Below are 22,410 nucleotides of genomic sequence, written 5' to 3' on the forward strand. Positions count from 1 at the left end.
TGAAAACCCTATATTAAGGGTCACCAATCTAACCCAAGAAGAGGTGCGAAACCGGCTAAATAAGATTAAAATAGATAAATCTCCGGGTCCGGATGGCATACACCCACGAGTACTAAGAGAACTAAGTAATGTAATAGATAAACCATTATTTCTTATTTTTAGTGACTCTATAGCGACAGGGTCTGTTCCGCAGGACTGGCGCATAGCAAATGTGGTGCCAATATTCAAAAAGGGCTCTAAAAGTGAACCTGGAAATTATAGGCCAGTAAGTCTAACCTCTATTGTTGGTAAAATATTTGAAGGGTTTCTGAGGGATGTTATTCTGGATTATCTCAATGAGAATAACTGTTTAACTCCATATCAGCATGGGTTTATGAGAAATCGCTCCTGTCAAACCAATCTAATCAGTTTTTATGAAGAGGTAAGCTATAGACTGGACCACGGTGAGTCATTGGACGTGGTATATCTCGATTTTTCCAAAGCGTTTGATACCGTGCCGCACAAGAGGTTGGTACACAAAATGAGAATGCTTGGTCTGGGGGAAAATGTGTGTAAATGGGTTAGTAACTGGCTTAGTGATAGAAAGCAGAGGGTGGTTATAAATGGTATAGTCTCTAACTGGGTCGCTGTGACCAGTGGGGTACCGCAGGGGTCAGTATTGGGACCTGTTCTCTTCAACATATTCATTAATGATCTGGTAGAAGGTTTACACAGTAAAATATCGATATTTGCAGATGATACAAAACTATGTAAAGCAGTTAATACAAGAGAAGATAGTATTCTGCTACAGATGGATCTGGATAAGTTGGAAACTTGGGCTGAAAGGTGGCAGATGAGGTTTAACAATGATAAATGTAAGGTTATACACATGGGAAGAGCGAATCAATATCACCATTACACACTGAACGGGAAACCACTGGGTAAATCTGACAGGGAGAAGGACTTGGGGATCCTAGTTAATGATAAACTTACCTGGAGCAGCCAGTGCCAGGCAGCAGCTGCCAAGGCAAACAGGATCATGGGGTGCATTAAAAGAGGTCTGGATACACATGATGAGAGCATTATACTGCCTCTGTACAAATCCCTAGTTAGACCGCACATGGAGTACTGTGTCCAGTTTTGGGCACCGGTGCTCAGGAAGGATATAATGGAACTAGAGAGAGTACAAAGGAGGGCAACAAAATTAATAAAGGGGATGGGAGAACTACAATACCCAGATAGATTAGCGAAATTAGGATTATTTAGTCTAGAAAAAAGACGACTGAGGGGCGATCTAATAACCATGTATAAGTATATAAGGGGACAATACAAATATCTCGCTGAGGATCTGTTTATACCAAGGAAGGTGACGGGCACAAGGGGGCATTCTTTGCGTCTGGAGGAGAGAAGGTTTTTCCACCAACATAGAAGAGGATTCTTTACTGTTAGGGCAGTGAGAATCTGGAATTGCTTGCCTGAGGAGGTGGTGATGGCGAACTCAGTCGAGGGGTTCAAGAAAGGCCTGGATGTCTTCCTGGAGCAGAACAATATTGTATCATACAATTATTAGGTTCTGTAGAAGGACGTAGATCTGGGTATTTATTACGATGGAATATAGGCTGAACTGGATGGACAAATGTCTTTTTTCGGCCTTACTAACTATGTTACTATGTAAAACTGGGGGCTAAAAAATATTTTTTGTGGGAAAAAATTTGTTTTATTTTTACAGCTCTGCATTATAAACTTCTGTGAAACACTTGGTGGGTCAAAGTGCTCACCACACTTCTAGATAAGTTCGTTAGGGGGTCTACTTTCCAAAATGGTGTCACTTGTGGGGGGTTTCAATTTTTAGGCACATCAGTGGCTCTCCAAACGCAACATGGTGTCCCATCTCAATTCCTGTCAATTTTGCATTGAAAAGTCAAACGGCGCTCCTTCGCTTCCGAGCTCTGTCATGCGCCCAAACAGTGGTTTACCCCCACATATGGGGTATAGGTGTACTCGGGACAAATTGTACAACAACTTTTGGGGTCCATTTTCTCCTGTTACCCTTGGTAAAATAAAACAAATTGGAGCTGAAGTAAATTTTTTGTGAAAAAAAAAAAAAAGTTAAATGTTCATTTTTATTTAAACATTCCAAAAATTCCTGTGAAGCACCAGAAGGGTTAATAAACTTCTTGAATGTGGTTTTGAGCACCTTGAGGGGTGCAGTTTTTAGAATGGTGTCACACTTGGGTATTTTCTATCATATAGACCCCTCAAAATGACTTCAAATGAGATGTGGTCCCAAAAAAAAAAAAATGGTGTTGTAAAAATCAGAAATTGCTGGTCAACTTTTAACCCTTATAACTCCCTAACAAAAAAAAATTTTGGTTCCAATATTGTGCTGATGTAAAGTAAACATGTGGGAAATGTTACTTATTAAGTATTTGTGTGATATATCTCTGTGATTTAATTGCATAAAAATTCAAAGTTGGAAAATTGCGAAATTATCATAATTTTCGCCAAATTTCCATTTTTTTCACAAACAAATGCAGGTACTATCAAAGAATTTTTACCACTATCATGAAGTACAATATGTCCCGAGAAAACAATGTCAAACCACTGGGATCTGTTGAAGCGTTCCAGAGTTATAACCTCATAAAGGGACAGTGGTCAGAATTGTAAAAATTGGCCCGGTCATTAACGTGCAAACCACCCTCGGGGCTTAAGGGGTTAACCACGCATATAGTACCCACATTGCGATGTACTACATGGGCTGTGTTGCATACTGCGTGGGCTCTGTTATATACTACATCTCTATGCTATATACTATGTCGCTGGGCAATATACAACGTGACTGTCCAAGATACTACGTGCTCTGTGCTATATACTACGTCGACTGTGCAATATATTACGTGTCTCTGTTATACACTACGTAGCCTGTGCAATACACTACGTAGCCTGTGCAATACACTACGTAGCCTGTGCAATACACTACCTACATATTCTAGAATACCCGATACGTTAGAATTGGGCCACCATCTAGTGTGTGTGTGTATATATCTATATATAATTGTCTAAGGGTTTTTCTGTCTCTGTCTGTCCTGGAAATCCCGCGTCTCTGATTGGTCGAGGCCTAGCGGCCTCAATCAGCAACGGGCACAGCGCCGATGATGTAATAAAGGACGTAGAAATCCCACGTTTCTGATTCAGCGACAGGCACAGTATCGACGTAGATGTCATAATGGTTGCCATGGCGACGATGATGTCATAAAGGTTGCCTCGACCAATCAGCGACGGGCACAGTCTGCCGCGAATTCGCCTCGACCAGTCAGCGACGGGCACAGTATCGACGTAGATGTCATAATGGTTGCCATGGCGACGATGTCATAAAGGTTGCCTCGACCAATCAGCGACGGGCACAGTCTGCCGCGAATTCTGGAATCATCATTGTCCATATACTACGGGGACATGCATATTCTTGAACAGGGTTCCCCAACTCCAGTCCTCAAGGCCCACCAACAGGTCTTGTTTTCAGGATTTCCTTTGCATTGCACAGGTGATGCAATTATTACCTGGGCAAGACTAAGGAAATCCTGAAAACATGACATGTTGGTGGGCCTTGAGGACTGGAGTTGGGGACCCCTGTTCTAGAATACCCGATGCGTTAGAATCGGGCCACCATCTAGTATATGTATACTACTATATAATTGTCTAAGGCTCACTTCCGTCTGTCTGTCCAGGATATTCATTGGTCGTGGCCTCTGTCTGTGATGAAAATCCAAGTCGCTGATTGGTCTCGCCAGCTGCCTGTCATGGCTGCCGCGACCAATCAGCGACTGCCACAGTCCGATTAGTCCCTCCCTACTCCCCTGCAGTCAGTGCCCGGCGCCCGCTCCATACTCCCCGCAGTCACCGCTCACACAGGGTTAATGCCAGCGGTAACAGACCGCGTTATGCCGCGGGTAACTCACTTTGTTACCGCTGCTATTAACTCTGTGTGACCAAGTTTTTACTATTGATGCTGCCTATGCAGCATCAATAGTAAAAAGATCTAATATAAAAAATAAAAAAAAAAACTGCTATTCTCACCTTCGGTAGTCCGACGATGCACTCGCGCCTGCCGCCAGCTTCCGGCCCCAGAGATGCATTGCGAAATTACCCAGACGGCTTAGCGGTCTCGCGAGACCACTAAGTGATCTGGGTAATTTTGCAATGCATCCTGGGAACGCAAGATGGCGGCAACCACGCGCATCGCCAGAGGTTTGCTGGATCCCGCCGGGTGAGTATATAACTGTTTTTTTTAATTTTAATTATTTTTTTTAACAGGGATATGGTGCCCACACTGCTAAATACTATGTGCGCTGTGTTAGATACCGCGTGGCTGCCATATACTACCTGGCCAGTGTTAGATACTATGTGGGCTGTGTTCTATACTGCGTGGGGTGTGCTATATATTACGTGGCCAGTGTTATATACTGCGTGGGCAGTGTTACATACTACGTGGCTGTGTTCTATACTGCGTGCTATATACTACGTGGCCACTGTTAGATACTATGTGGGCTGTGCTATATATTACGTGGGCTGTGTTATATATTACGTGGCCAGTGTTACATACTACTTTGGCTGTTATATACTGCGTGGCTGCTATATACTGTGTGGGCTGTTATTTACTGCGTGGCCTATATTAACGCACCGGGTATTCTACAATATGTATGTATATAGCAGCCACATGGTATATACCACAGGCCATGTAGTACTCCTATATACTGCGTGGCCTGTGCTATATACTATGTGGCTGCTATATACATACATATTCTAGAATACCCGACGCGTTAGAATCGGTCCACCATCTAGTGTGTAGATATATATATTTGGAACAGCATCCAGTACTAACTCACATGTTGTGCAAATCTCTCCCAACCAGCAATCCAGTGGTCTCCAAACATAGACTACAAAAAAAAAGCAGCACAAAAAAAATTGAAAAAAAAGTGGACTTTATTGCCTGAACGGCGTGGCGACGTTTCGGATATAGTATGGCTTGAGAAAGGATACTATATTCGAAACGGCACCACGCCGTTCAGGCAATAAAGTCCACTCTTTTATATATATATATATATATATATATATATATATATATATATATATATATATATATATATATATATATATATATATATATATACAGGTCCTTCTCAAAAAATTAGCATATAGTGTTAAATTTCATTATTTACCATAATGTAATGATTACAATTAAACTTTCATATATTATAGATTCATTATCCACCAACTGAAATTTGTCAGGTCTTTTATTGTTTTAATACTGATGATTTTGGCATACAACTCCTGATAACCCAAAAAACCTGTCTCAATAAATTAGCATATCAAGAAAAGGTTCTCTAAACGACCTATTACCCTAATCTTCTGAATCAACTAATTAACTCTAAACACATGCAAAAGATACCTGAGGCTTTTATAAACTCCCTGCCTGGTTCATTACTCAAAACCCCCATCATGGGTAAGACTAGCGACCTGACAGATGTCAAGAAGGCCATCATTGACACCCTCAAGCAAGAGGGTAAGACCCAGAAAGAAATTTCTCAACAAATAGGCTGTTCCCAGAGTGCTGTATCAAGGCACCTCAATGGTAAGTCTGTTGGAAGGAAACAATGTGGCAGAAAACGCTGTACAACGAGAAGAAGAGACCGGACCCTGAGGAAGATTGTGGAGAAGGACCGATTCCAGACCTTGGGGAACCTGAGGAAGCAGTGGACTGAGTCTGGTGTGGAAACATCCAGAGCCACCGTGCACAGGCATGTGCAGGAAATGGGCTACAGGTGCCGCATTCCCCAGGTAAAGCCACTTTTGAACCATAAACAGCGGCAGAGGCGCCTGACCTGGGCTACAGAGAAGCAGCACTGGACTGTTGCTAAGTGGTCCCAAGTACTTTTTTCTGATGAAAGCAAATTTTGCATGTCATTCGGAAATCAAGGTGCCAGAGTCTGGAGGAAGACTGGGGAGAAGGAAATGCCAAAATGCCTGAAGTCCAGTGTCAAGTACCCACAGTCAGTGATGGTGTGGGGTGCCATGTCAGCTGCTGGTGTTGGTCCACTGTGTTTCATCAAGGGCAGGGTCAATGCAGCTAGCTATCAGGAGATTTTGGAGCACTTCATGCTTCCATCGGCTGAAATGCTTTATGGAGATGAAGATTTCATTTTTCAGCACGACCTGGCACCTGCTCACAGTGCCAAAACCACTGGTAAATGGTTTACTGACCATGGTATTACTGTGCTCAATTGGCCTGCCAACTCTCCTGACCTGAACCCCATAGAGAATCTGTGGGATATTGTGAAGAGAAAGTTGAGAGACGCAAGACCCAACACTCTGGATGAGCTTAAGGCCGCTATTGAAGCATCCTGGGCCTCCATAACATCTCAGCAGTGTCACAGGCTGATTGCCTCCATGCCACGCCGCATTGAAGCAGTCATTTCTGCCAAAGGATTCCCGACCAAGTATTGAGTGCATAACTGAACATTATTATTTGATGGTTTTTTTGTTTGTTATTAAAAAACACTTTTATTTGATTGGATGGGTGAAATATGCTAATTTATTGAGACAGGTTTTTTGGGTTATCAGGAGTTGTATGCCAAAATCATCAGTATTAAAACAATAAAAAACCTGACAAATTTCAGTTGGTGGATAATGAATCTATATTATATGAACGTTTAATTGTAATTATTACATTATGGTAAATAATGAAATTTAACACTATATGCTAATTTTTTGAGAAGGACCTGTATATATATATATATATATATTCCCTAAAACGTGCATTGTGGTTGCATGGTGAATAGACCTGCTCCAGTCAGGGCGTTTCGAATGTCAATCATTAATCATGGCTGTTAAACACATGATAGCTGGCATTTCGTGCATCACTTGTATCATGAGGTTGTTTCCTATCCCACCCTGTATTTTCCTCATTAGGGCAGAATGCATGCCCGATCCATTTTATCCACTTGTTATTTCATTCCTTTCTACTGAAATAACACGTGCGGTTGTAGGCGTAGTCTGTGCATTTAACCCTAAGGCTGGGATCACACTTGCGAGTTCAATGCGAGAAACTCTCGCCTCAGTACCCGGCACTGCTACTGGCACTCAGGCCCGGAGCGTTAAGCTACATAGAAATACATGGAGCCGCACACTCCGGTCCAGAGTGCTGGCGACAGTGCCGGGTCTTGATGCGAGAGACTTGCACGAGTTTCTCACATTAAACTCGCAAGTATGACCCCTGGCCTAAGGCCAAATCCCCACCATGAGTATTTGGTGCGTGACGTGTGTCTTTGATGTAAATTTTCTGCACCAGTTGGCTAAATTGGGTGTTTTTTTTTTTTTTTTTCATTGCGTTTTTTTACGTCTTTTAATCACGTTTTTGTCTTATGTTTTAAATACACCGCTTTGTTGCAGAAGCTTCTTGTTACTTGGCTTTGATAAAGTCATGTATGGATTACATGTATAGTTGCCTCGTTTCTGCTCCGGAAACACAATAAACCTCACACGTGTTTTTCATCTGCAGGTTTTCCTCATGTCATTCAAGCGTATGGAGAAGAGCCACAAATAAAAGGCTTATTCACCGCGAGAAGTAAAGACATATTGCAGATTTCCAAATCGCACCAAAGGTCGGTTACACCGTGTAGGGCAGTGTTCCCCCAACTCCAGTCCTCAAGACCCCACAACAGGTCATGGTTTCAGGATTTCCTTAGTATTGCACAGGCGAAGGAATTAATGCTTGAGCAGATGATGAAATGATCACCTATGCAATACTAAGGAAATCCTGAAAACATGACCTGTTGTGGGGTCTTGAGGACTGGAGTCGAGAAACACTGGTGTAGAGGAAGGAGGGATAAATACCACAGTGAGTATGAGACTTCTATAAATCTCATTCACTTTGCAGGGACTGTAAGATGCTTCATTTTTTTTTTTTTTTTGTGCTGCAAAAAAGGCAGCGTTTAAAACTCTGCCTAATAGTGCTAGCTGTAATGTCCAGTACTACGTAATGTAGTATTATATAATGCAGGGATCCCCAACCTGTAGCTCGGGAGCCACATGTGGCTCGCGGTCCCATGATTTGTGGCTCACGGCTGTCTGCCAGCTTGGTGCATTAGCTGCAGGTCTAGCAAACAGATATGAGAAAATCTAAAAATGGTGAACTTTGTGTGTAGCCCTGCACAGAAGAGCCGATCTGATGCACATATACTGGTGTTAGGGGTTTTGAGATAATTACTACCTGTCGGAGAAGGTGCCTGAAGCTGGATGTGATAGTGTGTTGAGAGTGCTGGATGGGAGAATACTGAATGGGAGTATTGTGGGGACCGCTGAATCTTGTTATACTGCTTTGGGGGGATTTCTGTGGAAAAGTTATGGTTATCATTATACCCGTAATGGGGGCTCTAGTTGTCACTACTGTAAGGGGGAGGGAGCTAGTTGTGGCTCGTGACGCTCTCACAGAGCAGAATGTGGCTCTCTAGGTCAAAAAGGTTGAGGACCATTGATATAATGCATGCCATTCTGTGTACGGGTCATCTGTGCATAATCAATCCCCTGCCTCTGTTCTGCACATATGGCGATGGTTTATGATCGGTCACATTATGTTCCCTCTGAACAGTTGTCACTTTTATTGGCTACTGGACCATTTTGAGGGACTGTTGCTAATTAGCAATTAGTCACTGTAATTTCAATAAACTTTACATAAGTTAATAGTAAAGTCAAAGTAAGAAACCTTGTAATATCTTTATCAGAGAAATATTCTTCTTTATCCATTAGCGCTACATTCCCACAATGAGTATTTGGTGAATTTCTGTACCTATTGTTACTTGTGGTTTTCCCTTCCCCCATGACGGCACACCTGAGAGAGAGGGGATCTGCCCAGCCAGGACAGGAAACCCTACTGAAAATAAAAGGGCAGTACCTCTCGGTCGCTTCAGTTGGGTTTCCTGTCCTGACAGGGACCCTCGTGCTGAACACGGCGGTGATTCCACTTACCCAGGCCCCGTCCCGGCGTGGAAGAAACAGGCAGTGCCTGTGCGTTGGGTTCAGGAGTCTGGAAGCGCCGTCCGCAGGTCCTCTGGGTCTCTGCGTCCGAGCGGGCGTTGTTGCAGCACGGTCGGATATTCCAGCTCCTTCCGTGGCTGCCACGCCGCCCTCCTCCCTCTGCCGGGATCTAGGTGCGGCGGCTGCTTCCGGGTCGCCCGTCTGACGTCACGCGCAAGGCACGCTGGGAATGGGCGTGCCCGTGTGACGTCGGGGGCAGGCGCCGGATCCAAGATGGCGGCGCCCATGAAGAAACGCCGGCCGGTGGAATAGGACTCCGGCGGCGCAGCAGAGAAGGGGAGGGGCCACTATTGGGCACCGGAGGAGGCGGGGAGTGCAGTGGTCCCCCATAAAAGGGTGCATGACCACAGAAGACGCGCTCATGTCCATAAGCTTCAACATGGAAGTGGGACAACAGGAGCAGCAGCAGCAGCCGCCGCCATCACAGCAGCAGCAGCGTCAGGAGTTCTCATCAGATGCTTTGCCGAGCCACCAGCACAGGAGCAGCCGTCCCGTCCGGCAAGACTCTTCAGCGTCCAGGAAGGACACTGCACGTGCATCTGTCCAGCCTCCAAAATCGGTACCCTTGACGGTCGGCGGTGGTGAGTGATCTACGTGAATGTCACCCTTATGGTAACAGGGTCAGTTTTTTCTGTTTGATCACTAGGGGGTCGAGGAAATCCAGCGGAAAAACAAAGAACCGTGAATGTGCCCTTTGTAAAGTCCCGCTTGCAGTTCAGTGGCAGAAGGACCTCTGCGCTGACTGCATTAATAGAACTATTCAGGAAGAGACCCCTAATTTTGCCACTAGACTTAAAGCCATAATACAGGCAGAGATAAAAGACTCTTTAAAATTGGCCCTCAAAAAAGCAGGGAGGAAAAGCCGTAAGGTGTCTACGGATTCGGAGGCCTCTCAGAAACAGGAGAGTCAAAGATCATCCCGGTCTCCCTCTACCTCTTCCACCTCTATCCAGTCCTCAGATTACTCCTCAGATAGTGATACAGGGGGGCGTCCATGTTTCCCAACTGAGGATGTAGAAAAATTAGTTAAAGCCGTCAGAACTGCTATGGGACTTAAAGAGGAAAAGACGCCTATGTCACTTGAGGATGTCATGTTTGGCGGTTTAGAAGAAAGAAGAAAGCGAACATTTCCGGTCAATGCAAAAATCAAAGCATTGATCGAAAAAGAATGGAAGAAACCCGAAAAAATGGGTACCCTACCTTCTTCATCAAAAAGGAGATATCCTTTTGAAGAAAAAGACTCAGAATCCTGGAAGAACATCCCTAAGATTGACGGTGCGGTAGCCAAATCCTTGAAAGATCCACTAGACAAAAAAGCAGATGGGTTCTTGAAACACATCTGGGAAGCCGCGGCAGGGTGCCTGAAACCAGCTATAGCTGGAACTTGTACAGCTCCGCGCCCTTATGGTCTGGTTACAGCAAATTGAAGACCAGCTAAGGAATAAAGTTCCTAGGAATGACATTCTTACAAACATATCCCTAGTTCAAGGGGCAGCAGCCTTCTTGGCAGATTCCTCCGTGGACTCTGCCAAATTAACGGCTAGAGCAGCAGGCCTGTCCAACGCGGCCAGGAGAGCCTTATGGCTCAAAGGGTATTCGGGAGATTTGCCATCCAAACATAAGCTTTGCTCCATCCCATGCAACGGTCAACTCCTCTTTGGGAAAAAGTTAGAAGAGATATTGGAACAGGCAGGAGACAAAAAAAGCCTTTCCAACCTTCCCTAAAGATCCTAAAAACCTTTTTTTTCAGAGAAGATTTAACAGAGGCCGACCTCCAGGAGATGGGAGAAATTGGGATTTCAAAGATAAAAGGAGATCGGGCTATATGTTCAAAGGGCCCTCTACCTCAGCAAAAAAGTCCCCCCAATGACATTACATCACAGGTTGGAGGAAGACTCTCCCTCTTCTATCCAGCCTGGATAAACATCTCCCCGAGCACCTGGGTTCTAAATATTATAAAAGACGGCCTAAAAATAAAATTTATCCGTCCACTCAGGCACAATTTTATAATAACTCCTCGGAGGAAAGTCCAGCAGGAACAATTAGTTCTAGAAACAGAAGTCCTTGGTCTGATTCAAAAAAATGTCTTGCAAGAAGTCCCGGTTCAGGAAGTAGGAAGGGGGTTTTACTCCCCCCTCTTTCTGATGCAAAAACCCGATGGCTCTTGGAGAACCATAATCAACCTAAGAAAACTCAACCATTCAATAGACAACTACTCCTTCAAGATGGAGTCCATCAATGCAACCACAAAGCTTCTGTTTCCTCACTGCTTCATGGCAGTAATAGACTTGAAGGAGGCATATTACCATATTCCAATACATCGCGGATACTGGAGATACTTGAGAGTGGCACTCTACATACAAAACCAAGTGAAACATTACCAATATACAGCCCTTCCATTCGGCCTATCTACAGCTCCCAGGGTCTTCACCAAGGTGATGGCAGAGGTAATGTCATACCTCCGTTCCCGGAATGTCGTGATTGTCCCATACTTGGACGATTTTCTTGTGATGGGGAAGACAGAGGCCGATTGCTCCCATCAGATAACGGTTGTGACATCAACTCTAATAGAGCTGGGTTGGATGATAAATATTCCCAAATCGAAATTAGTTCCAGTAAAGGTGCAGTCCTTCCTAGGTTTGATACTAGATTCAGAACGTCAGCTCTGCCTCCTCCCGGAAAACAAAGTAGCCAAAATAATCAACTTGACCACTGCAGCAATACACCAACCCGAGATGACCCTAAGAAAAGCGATGTCCCTACTAGGCTCGTTAACCACTTGCATTCCGGCCGTAGGATGGGCACAATTCCACCTGAGACAACTGCAGTGGGAAGTTCTGTCAGCTCAAAGACTGTTAAAGGGCGTTTGGAAGGAAATCTCTCTTCATCGGGATGTAACAGATTCCTTAGTTTGGTGGACCATAGAGGAACATCTCACTATGGGAGTCCAGTGGCAGAAACCGGTCGAGGACATCATCACAACCGATGCAAGCGGTTTAGGTTGGGGAGCTCACTTAAGATCCCATTCAGTTCAAGGAACTTGGTCCTCCCAAGAAAGGAGCTATGGCTCCAACGTAAAAGAACTATGGACAGTAGAAAAGTCCTTGAAACCTTTTCTTCCCCTGCTCCAGGGCCGCCATGCTCGAATCATGACGGACAATCGAGCAGTAGTGGCCTACATCAATCACCAGGGGGGGGACGAGGTCTTGGAACCTCATGGAGGTGTCAAACTTACTATTTCATTGGGCAGAACAACACCTATCTTCCCTAACAGCACTACACATAAGAGGTGTAGAAAACTCACGGGCAGATTTTCTGAGTCGCAGAATTCTGAGACAAGGGGAATGGTCCCTGAATCCCGGGGTATTCCAACAAATAATACAGGCCTGGGGTACACCAGAGATAGACTTATTTGCCACCTAACACAACAAGAAAGGGAAAAAATTCTGCTCACTGAACCCAAAGGAACATCCTTTCGCTGTAGATGCCCCACTAATACCGTGGAAATTCTCTCTGGCTTACGCATTTCCCCTGATAGTGATGATTCCAACAGTAGTCCGGAAAATCAGAGAAGACCGAGCGAAAATAATACTCATAGCTCCATTCTGGCCAAGAAGACCATGGTTCTCCCTTCTAAGGCAGATGTCGTTAACAGACCCATGGATTCTGCCAGATGTGCCGGACCTGTTAACCCAGGGACCAGTGACCCACTCTCAGGTGAAGGGACTTTCATCTTGCAGCCTGGAATTTGAGAAGGCGCTACTGAGTTGCCAAGGATTCTCACCAGGGGTAATCTCCACCCTGTTAAAAAGCAGAAAGCTTATAGCATCCAGAATCTACGGTAGGACCTGGAAGAAATTTTTAGACTTCTTGGGTGAACCGTTAGTGAGGGACTACCGCTTGGAGTACCCTTCTACCGAAGGTTAGGTCAGCAGAGATAAGGTCTAGCCGGTAGTGTTTGAAAAAAGTCGAGGGTGAGGACCAGGTAGCGGCCTTGCAAATTTGGTCAATTGATACCTCAGCGTTCTCTGCCCAGGAGGTAGCCATAGCTCTGGTGGAGTGAACCTTGATGCCGTCAGGAACCGGAGTGCCACTTGCAGAATAGGACAGACTAATGGCCTCCCTGATCATCTAGCAATGGAACTTTTAGCTACCCCACACCCCTTTTTACTACCCTGAAAGGCTACAAATAGGGTTTGATCTTTCCTCCACTGACTAGTCATGGTCATGTATTGTAACATGGATCTACTTACATCTAACATATGGAACTTTTGTTCCCCCGGATTTTTAAGATTATTACAATATGATGGTAACGTAATCTCCTGACTCCTATGAAATTTTTGGACTACTTTGGGGAGATACGCTGGATCTGGTTTTAGGATTATCCTGTCATCAATAATCTGAGTGTAAGGAGGGCATATTGATAGAGCTTGTAAATCACCTACCCTACGGGCCAATGTTAGGGCTACTAGTAGGACTGTTTTCAGGGTGAGTAATTTAGGTGATATGTCCTGCAAAGGCTCAAAAGGATCTTTGGTTAAAGCCTCCAAGACTAGATTTAGATCCCAAGAGGGAATTTTGGGGATAATAACCGGTCTAGACCTGCCACAGGATTTTATAAATCGTGAAACCCACCTATTAGATGCTAGGTTGCAATTATATAGGGCCCCTAAGGCTGAAACTTGAACCTTAAGGGTACTAGTTGCTAATCCTAGTTGCAAACCTGCTTGTAGAAATTCTAGGATGGGACCCACTGGAGCTACATCCCCTAAGGTTTTTACTTTCTACAAAAGTCTCTCGGGTGTGCCGTCATGGAGGAAGGGAAAACACCAAGGTTACTTACTAGTAGCCGTTTTTTCCGGAACCCATGACTGCACCCGTATATTCCCCCCCTTTTTTCACCCTTTCGGTGTGCACTATTGTTGTGGGTGCTTTTAGTTAATATGATGTGGTGTTGGATTGCCATGTGTACTAACCAGGGGGGCCTCTCATGCTCTGAAAACCAACTGAAGCGACCGAGAGGTACCACCCTTTTATTTTCAGTAGGGTTTCCTGTCCTGGCTGGGCGGATCCCCTCTCTCAGGTGTACCATCATGGGTTCCGGAAAAACCGGCTACCAGTAAGTAACCTTGGTGTTTTTCCTTTGCACTTGATGCTGCTGTTTGTGTCTCTTTTGGTGTCATGTCTGAATCTGCTTTGTTTTTTATACTTCCTGGTATTTGGGTTTGACAACTTTATTGATATAGTCATTTAGGGATTATTTACATTTTTAGTGTGGTTCCTCTGTGGATAACATCTAATACAGTACAGAAAATCGAACATAAAACTCACAAGAGAAATTGAAATGTTGTTGAGTTGAAACGCGCACCACAGATCTGTAGAGATGGGCGAACCCAAACAGTAATGTTCGGTGTCTTTACCTGGACCTTAACCCCTTTCTGACATCAGACGTACTATCCCGTCGAGGTGGGGTGGGCCCCTATGACCACCGACGGGATAGTACGTCATACGCGACATCACGGACCGCTCCCGGCACATTAACCCCTGGCACACCGCGATCAAACATGATCGCGAGGTGCCGGCGGTACAGGGAAGCATCGCGCAGGGATGGCCTGCTCCAGGCCCGGATCCAAGATGGCCGCGGCATCCGGGTCCTGCAGGGAGGGAGGTGGCTCCACAGAGCCTGCTCAGAGCAGGCACTGTGAAGCCTGCAGTGCTCTAAGTCAGATCGGTGATCTGACAGAGTGCTGTGCAAACTGTCAGATCACCGATCTGTGATGTCCCCATCTGGGACAAAGTAAAAAAGTTAAACAAATTTTTTCCAAATGTGTAAAAAAAAAAAAAAAAATCCTAAATAATGAAAAAAAATATATTATTCCCATAAATACATTTCTTTATCTAAATAAAAAAAACAAAACAATAAAAGTACACATTTAGTATCGCCGCGTCCGTAGCGGCCCGACCTATAAAACTGGCCCACTAGTTAACCCCTTCAGTAAACACCGTAAGAAAAAAAAAAAGAGGCAAAAAACAACGCTTTATTATCATACCGCCGAACAAAAAGTGGAATAACACGCGATCAAAAAGACAGATATAAATAACCATGGTACCGCTGAAAACGTCATCTTGTCCCGCAAAAAACGAGCTGTCATACAGCATCATCAGCAAAAAAATAAAAATGTTAGTCCTGAGAATAAAGCGATGCAGAAATAATTATTTTTTCTCTAAAAGTTTTTATCATATAAAAGCGCCAAAACATAAAAAAAATGATATAAATGAGGTATCGCTGTAATCGTACTGACCCGAAGAATAAAACTGCTTTATCAATTTTACCAAACGCGGAACGGTATAAACACCTCCCCCAAAAGAAATTCATGAATAGCTGGTTTTTGGTCATTCTGCCTCACAAAAATCGGAATAAAAAGCGATCAAAAAATGTCACGTGCCCGAAAATTTTACCAATTAAAACGTCAACTTGTCCCGTAAAAAACAAGACCTCACATGACTCTGTGGACCAAAATGTGGAAAAATTATAGCTCTCAAAATGTGGTAACGCAAAAAATATTTTTTGCAATAAAAAGCGTCTTTCAGTGTGTGACAGCTGCAAATCATAAAAATCCGCTAAAAAACCCGCTATAAAAGTAAATCAAACCCCCCTTCATCACCCCCTTAGTTAGGGAAAAATTAAAAAATTTAAAAAATGTATTTATTTCCATTCTCCCATTAGGGCTAGGGTTAGGGTTAGGCTACAGTTAGGGTTGGGGCTAAAGTTAGGGTTAGGGTTTGGATTACATTTACGGTTGGGAATAGGGTTGGGATTAGGGTTAGGGGTGTGTCTGGGTTAGAGGTGTGGTTAGGGTTACCGTTGGGATTAGGGTTAGGGGTGTGTTTGGATTAGGGTTTCAGTTATAATTGGGGAGTTTCCACTGTTTAGGCACATCAGGGGCTCTCCAAACGCGACATAGCGTCCGATCTCCATTCCAGCCAATTCTGCGTTGAAAAAGTAAAACAGTGCTACTTCCCTTCCGAGCTCTACCGTGCTCCCAAACAGGGGTTTACCCCAACATATGCAGTATCAGCGTACTCAGGACAAATAGGACAACAACTTTTGGGGTTGAATTTCTCCTCTTACCCCCGGGAACATACAAAACTGGGGGCTAAAAAATAATTTTTGGGGGAAAGTTTTTTTTTTTTACTTTCACGGCTCTGCGTTACAAACTGTAGTGAAACACTTAAGGGTTCAAAGCTCTCACAACACATCTAGATAAGTTCCTTAGGGGGTCTAGTTTCCAAAATGGTGTCACTTGTGGGGGTTTCTACTGTTTAGGTACATTAGGGGCTCTGCAAACGCAATGTGACACCTGCAACTTCCATCTAAGTCTGCATTCCAAATGGAGCTCCTTCCCTTCCGAGCCCTCCCATGCGCCCAAACAGTGGTTCCCCCCCACATATGGGGTATCAGAGCACTCAGGACAAATTGGGCAACAAATTTTGGGGTCCAATTTCTCCTGTTAACCTTGGGAAAATGCAAAACTGGGGGCTAATTAAATTTTGTGTGAAAAAAAATTTGTTTTATTTTTACGGCTCTGCATTATAAACTTCTGTGAAGCACTTGGTGGGTCAAAGTGCTCACCACACCTCTAGATAAGTTCCTTAGTGGGTCTACTTTCCAAAATGGTGTCACTTGTGGGGGGTTTCAATGTTTAGGCACATCAGGGGCTCTCCAAACGCAACATGGTGTCCCATCTCGATTCCAGTCAATTTTGCATTGAAAAGTCAAATGGCGCTCCTTCGCTTCCGAGCTCTGTCATGTGCCCAAACAGTGGTTTACCCCCACATACGGGGTATCGGTGTACTCAGGACAAATTGTACAACTTTTGGGGTCCATTTTCTCCTGTTACCCTTGGTAAAATAAAACAAATTGGAGCTGAAGCAAATTTTTTGTGTGAAAAAAAAAAAAAGTTAAATGTTCATTTTTATTTAAACATTCCAAAAATTCCTGTGAAGCCACAGAAGGGTTAATAAACTTCTTGAATATGGTTTTGAGCACCTTGAAGGGTGTAGTTTTTAGAATGGTGTCACACTTGGGTATTTTCTATCATATAGACCCCTCAAAATGACTTCAAATGAGATGTGGTCCCTAAAAAAAAAAAATGGTGTTGTAAAAACGAGAAATTGCTGGTCAACTTTTAACCCTTATAACTCCCTAACAAAAAAAAATGTTGGTTCCAAAATTGTGCTGATGTAAAGTAGACATGTGGGAAATGTTACTTATTAAGTATTTTGTGTGACATATCTCTGTGATTTAATTGCATTAAAATTCAAAGTTGTAAAATTGCGAAATGTTCATAATTTTCGCCAAATTTCCGTTTTTTTTTTCACAAAAACGCAGGTACTATCAAAGAATTTTTACCACTATCATGAAGTACAATATGTCACGAGAAAACAATGTCAGAATCACTGGGATCGGTTGAAGTGTTCCAGAGTTACAACCTCATAAAGGGACAGTGGTCAGAATTGTAAAAATTGGCCCGGTCATTAACGTGCAAACCACCCTAGGGGGTAAAGGGGTTAAACACGGACTTCTCCAGGAAGTCCATGTTACTGTTTGGGTTCGGCAGCCCGTTCATCGGGTGTTTCCCGCGCTGTCATCTGTTTGACAGCGTGAGAAACATCGACTGCTCTGATCAGCAGTAAGATAATTACCTCATGTCACAAGCGTCGGCTATGAGTACTACTCCCATCAGTCTGCTGTCGCTGATAACAGTGAGAGCATGTGCTGTCGATGGGAGTATTAATCAGCCGGCGCCTGTGCTATAAATAAATAAAAAATGACTCTTGTATTTTTAATAACTAATGCAGGCAAAACTGACAGCTGCGGACTGCAACCCTCAGCTGTTAAGTTTATCATGGGTGGTTATCAAGAATAGAGGGGTTCAATGCTTTTTTTTTGTTTTTATTTAAAAAATTGCATTTTTAGCCCCTAATTTTACAACCAGCCAAGCTAAATCAAACAAGCTGGGGGCTGGTATTCTCAGACTGGTAAGGGCCCAGCCTAAAAAATAGTAGCCTTCATTCGCCCAAGAAAAGTTAATTTATGGCGCTTTGCCTGGCTCTTCCAACTTGCTCTGGTGCGGTGACAAGTGGGGTAATGGTTGTGAGGTAGATGGCAGCTGTTTTATGGCCACTGACATCAAGCCCACAGTCTAGTAATGGATAGGTATCTATAAGACGCCCCCATTGCTAACCCCATAGTTAGATTGTAAAAAAGACGCAGCCAGAATAACATCCTTTATTTGACAGACTCCTTTATTTGAAATAAAAATACAAAGGTACGCTCTACTTACGCCTAATCAACTGATGACCAGCGGCCATAAAACAGCGGACATCTACACCAGGGCTAGTGGGAGGAGCCGGACAAATGTATTTATTGCACAGGCGTCGGCTGATGAATATTCCCGTCAGCGGCCCCTGCTCTCGCTGTTGGGAGTAGTACTCTCGCATCAGCCATCGGCTTTTACCTGGTGGTAACCTTTCTACCGCCTGTCACAGCTGCTGTCTCACGATGTCATACAACAGTATGAGAACCGCAGCTCACTGACCGGCGATGATCATCTTACTGCCTGCCGATAAGAGCCATTGTTTGCCGTGTTGTCCTGCAGATGACAACGTGGCAAGCAACGGATGTTTGGAGCCCCCCCTGTTGTGAATTCTGTGGCAGAGTTCACTCCTGTGGTCACAAGTGGTACTTCGGCTGATTCTCTCTGGGATCTTCCGTTTGTGGAGGAAAGTGGTACTGCAGCTTCTGAGTTTCCTCCCTCAGGTGATCTGGTGAGCTCGTTAGCTTCTTCTCTACTTAACTCCACCTGATGCTTTGATCTATGCTTCCTGTCAATGTTTCAGCGTGGGACTTGTTTTTTCCCTGGATCATTCCTGTGGCCTGCTGCTCTGCAAAGCTAAGTTTTGCTTATGTTATTTTGTTGCTATTTTTCTGTCCAGCTTGCTTTATTGGTTTTTCTCGCCTGCTGGAAGCTCTGAGACGCAGAGGGACCACCTCCGTACCGTTAGTCGGTGCGGAGGGTCTTTTTGTCCCCTCTGCGTGGTTTTTTTATAGGTTTTTGTGCTGACCGCAAAGTTATCTTCCCTATCCTCGTTCTGTTCAGCTAGTCGGGCCTCACTTTGCTAAATCTGTTTCATCTCTATGTTTGTGTTTTCATCTTACTCACAGTCATTATATGTGGGGGGCTGCCTTTTCCTTTAAGGAATTTCTCTGAGGCAAGGTAGGCTTATTTTTCTATCTTCAGGATTAGCTAGTTTCTCAGGCTGTGACGAGGCGCCTAGGTTCTGGTCAGGAGCGCTCCACGGCTACCTTTAGTGTGGTTTGATAGGCTTAGGGATTGCGGTCTACAGAGTTCCCACGTCTCAGAGCTCGTTCTATTATTTTGGGTTATTGTCAGTTCACTGTATGTGCTCTGACCTCCATGTCCATTGTGATTCTGAATTGCCTTTCATAACACCCCCCCCCCCCACCCCTCCAATTCATCTGAATGGGGTTTGGGTACAGTTGTGGTACCCAAACCAAACTTTTTTTTTTTTTTTTAAAGATATTCTGACGAACCCGCTGGACTCTAACATCCATGGGTTTGCCAATCACTACAGGTTAGTTTACACGGAGTAAGAATAACACACAAACTTCCTTTTTACGCAGCATCAAAAACTCATCATAGGAACTTAACCTTATGAGCCATTTCTTCTCTCCTTTGTGATTACAGCTGCCTATTATGATAAAAGGGTATATCCGTGACTTGATTGAAAAATAAAAACTGTACCTAAGCAATAACAGGCATGTAATTGCAACTATCCTGCCTGTTGTGCACGGCGCCTCACTTTCCTGGCCCAGAGCGGACACAGAACAGAGGCTTCTTTTCCACTCCGCCCTATCGACGGGGCAGGACTTCTGGCGTCAATATGATTGACTGTCGGATCCCTGCTACCTAACTGGGGGAGCCGGCTGTCTGTCAGAATGACGCCGGAAGTCCCGCCCCATCGTGTCAGCATAGGCAGCCGAATCCCCGGCAGGAGCGGTATGTGACCGGGAAGAATGGAGCTGTCACAACAGGCCGATAAGCTGCAATTACCTGCCAGTTAACCCCTTAATCCCATATGACGTACTATCCCGTCGAGGTGGGGTGGGCCTTAATTCCCACGGACGGGATAGTACGTCATAGCGATCAGCCGCGCTCACGGGGGGATCGCGGCCGGGTGTCAGCTGACTATCGCAGCTGACATTTAGCACTATGTGCCAGGAGCCGTCACGGACCGCTCCCGGCACATTAACCCCCGGAACACCGCGATCAAACATGATCGCGGTGTGCCGGCAGTACAGGGAAGCATCGTGCAGGGAGGGGGCTCCCTGCGTGCTTCCTGAGACGATCTGTACAAGGTGATGTACTCGCCTTGTACCGGGCGTCTTCTCCCTGCAGTCCCCGGATCCAAAATGGCCGCGGGGCTGCATCCGGGTCCTGCAGGGAGTACTTCTGGGTCGACTGCAGGCGCTGGTAAGCCTGCAGCGATGTGAGGGAGATCGCGGATCTTACAGAGTGCTATGCAAACTGTCAGATCGGAGATCTGTGATGTCCCTACCCTCCCCCCCCCGGGACAAAGTAAAAAAGTTAAAAAAAAAATTTCCACATGTGTGTTAAAAAAAAATAAAAAAAAATACACATTTAGAGAAAAAGTGCCAAAAAACGCTTTACTAACATACCGCCAAACAAAAAGTGGAATAACACACGATCAAAAAGACGGATATAAATAACCATGGTACCGCTGAAAACGTCATCTTGTCCCGCAAAAAACGAGCCGCCACACAACATCATAAGCAAAAAAATTAAAGTTATAGTCCTCAGAATAAAGCGATGCAAAAATAATTATTTTTTCTATAAAATAGCTTTTATCGTATAAAAGCGCCAAAACATAAAAAAATGATATAAATGAGATATCGCTGTAATCGTACTGACCCGACGAATAAAACTGCTTTATCAATTTTACCAGACGTTGAACGGTATAAACGCCTCCCCCAAAAGAAATTCATGAATAGCTGGTTTTTGGTCATTCTGCCTCACAAAAATTGGAATAAAAAGTGATCAAAAACTGTCACGTGTCCGAAAATGTTACCAATAAAAACGACAACTCGTCCCGCAAAAAACAAGACCTCAGATGACTGTGGACCAAAATATGGAAAAATTAGAGGTCTCAAAATGTGGAGACACAAAAACTTTTTTGCTATAAAAAAGCGTCTTTTAGTGTGACAGCTGCCAATCATAAAAATCCGATATAAAAAACGCTATGAAAGTAAATCAAACCCCCCTTCATCACCCCCTTAGTTAGGGAAAAATAATAAAATTAAAAAAATGTATTTATTTCCATTTTCCCATTAGGGCTAGGGTTGGGGCTAGGGTTAGGGTTGGGGCTAGGGTTGGAGCTAAAGTTAGGGTTAGGGTTGGGGCTAAAGTTAGGGTTAGGGTTGAGGCTAAAGTTGGGGTTAGGGTTTGGATTACATTTACGGTTGGGATTAGAATTAGGGGTGTGTCAGGGTTAGGGGTGTGGTTAGGGTTACCGTTGGGATTAGGGTTAGGGGTGTGGTTGGATTAGGGTTTCAGTTATAATTGGGGGTTTCCACTGTTTAGGCACATCAGGGGCTCTCCAAACGCGACATGGCGTCCGATCTCAATTCCAGCCAATTCTGCGTTGAAAAAGTAAAACAGTGCTCCTTCCCTTCCGAGCTCTCCGGTGCGCCCAAACAGGGGTTTACCCCAACATATGGGGTATCAGCGTACTCGGGACGAATTGGACAACAACTTTTGGGGTCCAAGTTCTCTCGTTATCCTTGGGAAAATAAAAATTTGGGGGGCTAAAAATCATTTTTGTGGGAAAAATAAGATTTTTTTTTTTTTTATTTTCACGGCTCTGCGTTGTAAACTGCAGTGAAACACTTGGGGGTTCAAAGTTCTCACAACACATCTAGATAAGTTCCTTGGGAGGTCTAGTTTCCAATATTGGGTCACTTGTGTGGGGTTTGTACTGTTTGGGTACATCAAGGGCTCTGCAAATGCAACGTGACGCCTGCAGACCAATCCATCTAAGTCTGTATTCCAAATGGCGCTCCTTCCCTTCCGAGCTCTGCCATGCACCCAAACAGTGGTTCCCCCCCCACATATGGGGTATCAGCGTACTCAGGACAAATTGGACAACAACTTTTGGGGTCCAATTTATCCTGTTACCCTTGTGAAAATACAAAATTGGGAGCAAAAAGATAATTTTTGTGAAAAAATATGATTTTTT

The 22,410-nt window shown here is 44.3% G+C and overlaps 1 protein-coding gene across 3 annotated transcripts in view; it reads left to right on the forward strand.

The window, feature by feature from the left end:
• Positions 1–22,410, forward strand: part of SCAMP5 (secretory carrier membrane protein 5) — a 75,820-nt gene that overhangs the window by 8,920 nt on the left and 44,490 nt on the right. The window contains exon 2 of one of the 3 annotated variants that reach the window (XM_069765753.1): positions 7,535–7,637. The exons of 1 other annotated variant lie outside the window; for it this stretch is intronic. The gene's annotated coding sequence lies outside the window, so the exon portion shown is untranslated. The remainder of the gene's footprint in view (positions 1–7,534; positions 7,638–22,410) is intronic. One more of the 3 variants, XM_069765755.1, reaches the window with a different exon arrangement.

Source organism: Ranitomeya imitator, chromosome 4 (assembly GCF_032444005.1).
Source record: "Ranitomeya imitator isolate aRanImi1 chromosome 4, aRanImi1.pri, whole genome shotgun sequence".
Lineage (NCBI taxonomy): Eukaryota > Metazoa > Chordata > Amphibia > Anura > Dendrobatidae > Ranitomeya > Ranitomeya imitator.